Source organism: Populus euphratica, unplaced genomic scaffold (assembly GCF_000495115.2).
Source record: "Populus euphratica unplaced genomic scaffold, PopEup_1.0 scaffold405.1, whole genome shotgun sequence".
Classification (NCBI taxonomy): domain Eukaryota; kingdom Viridiplantae; phylum Streptophyta; class Magnoliopsida; order Malpighiales; family Salicaceae; genus Populus; species Populus euphratica.
The window spans coordinates 148,857-152,090 of NW_011500289.1; positions in this window are offsets into that span (position 1 = coordinate 148,857).

Here is a 3,234-nt window from a genome sequence, read left to right on the forward strand (position 1 = left end):
ATGTCATGAGTTGAGCATTGAGATATAACTATGTCTGTTTGATTATGATTATGAACCTATGGTATGCCACTTAGAATATTCATGTTAACAAGGTAGTGTTAGTCTTTATGTACATCGTATCTGAACTTTAGTTGGTCGGGGGAGTCACTAATATGTGCGAACTGATTATCCCCTAGTACGAAGCCTCATGTTCATTGCATTTTGATTTTCTGACGAGCTTTACCTTATGATATTCTTGTTATGACCTATTTGAGGAACCTTATTATAAGAACTTAAAGCCAATTGTATATATATTTCTCATTATTGTATTACCTCGTGTGTGTATATTGAACATTATATACTCATTGAGTTGTTAAACTCACCCTCTCATCATTTATCCTTTTCAGGCTTGTAGCTTGATAGCAAGTTACTTTTATTGGACTTTTAGAACCTGCTCTTTTGGTAGCAATTTGTACCTTTTTCTTTATGTCTAGTTAGTGCTCCAAAACTATAAAATTATATTAACTCTTGTATTAAAACAATTAAATTACATTATGAAGTTTATTTTGTTATTAGTGCTGCGTTGAACTCTAATTGAGTTTTGAAGAATAAGTTTGTATGTAAGTTTGGGTACGCATAGGTATGGAACCTTGCCTATGTACTGGTCATGGATCTGGAATTCAGGTTGTGATAATGATGAGTCATGATATCCAATGAGATTCATGTTGTGATAATGATGAGTCATGATATCCAAAAAACAATACATGTAAAATATACAAAATCCCCAAACTCATAATGAATATTTATGTCATTAGAATTACTAACAATTATCAACAGCATAAGTAATACCAATTACACTAATTTCTTTATTTTTAGATGCATCAATCAATGCTAGATTCAAATTTAATACATTTCCATGAATCATTAGTGAAATTTTATTTTATCATAGTAATCATTTAACAATCACAGTCACATTATAGTAAGTCTTGTTCATAACATGTTTGACTGATACTTTGATTCACTTTCTCAACTAACCTTAACTCGTTTGATTATATGTGTATGTACCCAACCATCTCTGATTCACGCCATTATTTCAATTCTCAATTTATTTAATTTATGACACCTTTTCTTTTACAAATATATTTGTTTGTTTTAAAAATATATTTGTGTCCTTTTAGTTTCTTAAGTATTCAGTTTGTTCCCTACCACTACTCATGTTATTTTAACTCATTATATTTTATTTTGGCTTTCCTTTTGTAGTTCATTTCAGATAAGCATTCATGTTCTATTAACATATATTTTGTCATTTTAACTTTTTGTGTGATTATTTGCCTAGTTCAACATCGCATAGTTCGTATTCATCATCATCATCATGGTTCATCATTTCATTTTATTTTCAAATAAACTATGTTATTATTCTTCAAACTATTTATTTATACTCCTTTTTAAAAAGATTTAAGACCTGTAATTTATCTCGACTTATTACTTTCAAATGAAAACTCTCTCAAATTAATAAAATTTTGGTAATGTCTCCCCTAAAAATTAAATGATCCCAAATATCAACATCAACAATCTACAAACATTCCAAACAAATCCATGGTCCTAACATCCTAGATGTTTACCATTACATTACTAATAATGAATAGAATTCAACAATATTAAAAAAAAAATCATATACACCTCTATTTTATTTCATTAAATCACAGTTAACAATTTAATACAAATAAATTATTTTATTCTACTAGTCAGCTACTTGATTTCATCTAATAACTCATTAATAACCTGGCAAGACAGTTGCATTGATGCCATCAACTCCATTCTGAGCAACTTAGTCAATTAAGTATCTTAATAGCCAATGACAATGATGTCACTAGCTCAACTCCAGATACCTAGTAAAATAAATATGTCAGTCATCAACCTCGTTGGTGTTACTAGCTCCAAACAATTTAGCTAGTCAATTCTAAAATGTGGGTCATCAACCTCATTGATGCCACTTGCCCTAAACAAGTCAACTAGTCAATTCTAATATGTTATCATCAACCTTGCTGATGTCACTAACCCCAAACAAGTCAGCTAATCAAATTAATTATGTTGCTCAACAACGTTGTTGATGCCACTAGCCCAAATAGGTTAGCTAGTCAAATTAAATATGTGATCGGTTAATTTTTTTTACATAGAGATCTTCATTATTATGATTTATCGTAAATCATCTACACATACACACATTAATTTCTAGTCATAGGGCAAAGTTGAAAAACATGCTTTTTGGCCTCTTAAAAGGTGTTGGAAGAGGAAAAGGGTTTTTTAGTATAATTATACAATTATGATTATAAAGTTCAAGAGTTATTATCTAGTATTATGATTACTAGGAAACCTATGGTCTGTAAGAGTCTAGGTAAATGACTGGTTGTGTAAATTAGGAAACCTATGGTCTGTAAGAGTCTGGGTAAATGATTGGTTGTGCAAGGAGAAGATGTATCACCCTTAATGCATCATACCTAAGGTAAGCAATATTATTGTTTTAGAAGATGTGTCACCCTGTCACCCATAATGCACCATACCTAAGGTAAGCAATATTATTGTTTTATTGTTATTCTAAGTCTTGTTTAAGGTTTGAGGTAGATCTCGCTTAGTGAAAAAGTGTTTACCTTATCGAGCTAGATCCTAACTATTTTGAAATCTAAATTTTAACATTGCATTTATTTTTCACTTTGCATCTTTAATATATGAGAGTATGCTCTATTATGTAGTTTTATAACCCCAATTATTAAAGTCTACATCTAAACCTAATATAAAATGAACAAAATGATTGGTGAAAGGTTTTAATTTTTTGGTCAAATTCTAATGGATAATCAAAAACTAGTTACGATATCCATTTTTGCATTTTAAAACATAAGAAAGATGCCTTTTTCATTTTTACATTTTAAAACATAAGAAAGATGCCTTTTTGTTTTTGTTATAAAAAATATGCTTATAAAACTTTTAGGATGTGACCATGTGTATACAAACATAACATTTTTTTTAAGAGGAAATTAATTTAAAATTTTTGAGATTTTTTATTTATTTTTTTGTTAGGAAAGTTTTAGAGAAAACAGATATTTTAATACCAAATTTGTATCCTACATTATAAATATACAACTTGATATTATGCAAAATTATTTTAAAAATAGACGATATAATCACAAATGTTTTTGAAAGGACTGTTGATTTTTTTTGGAATATTTTTTGTTTTTATTAGTATTATTATTATTATGG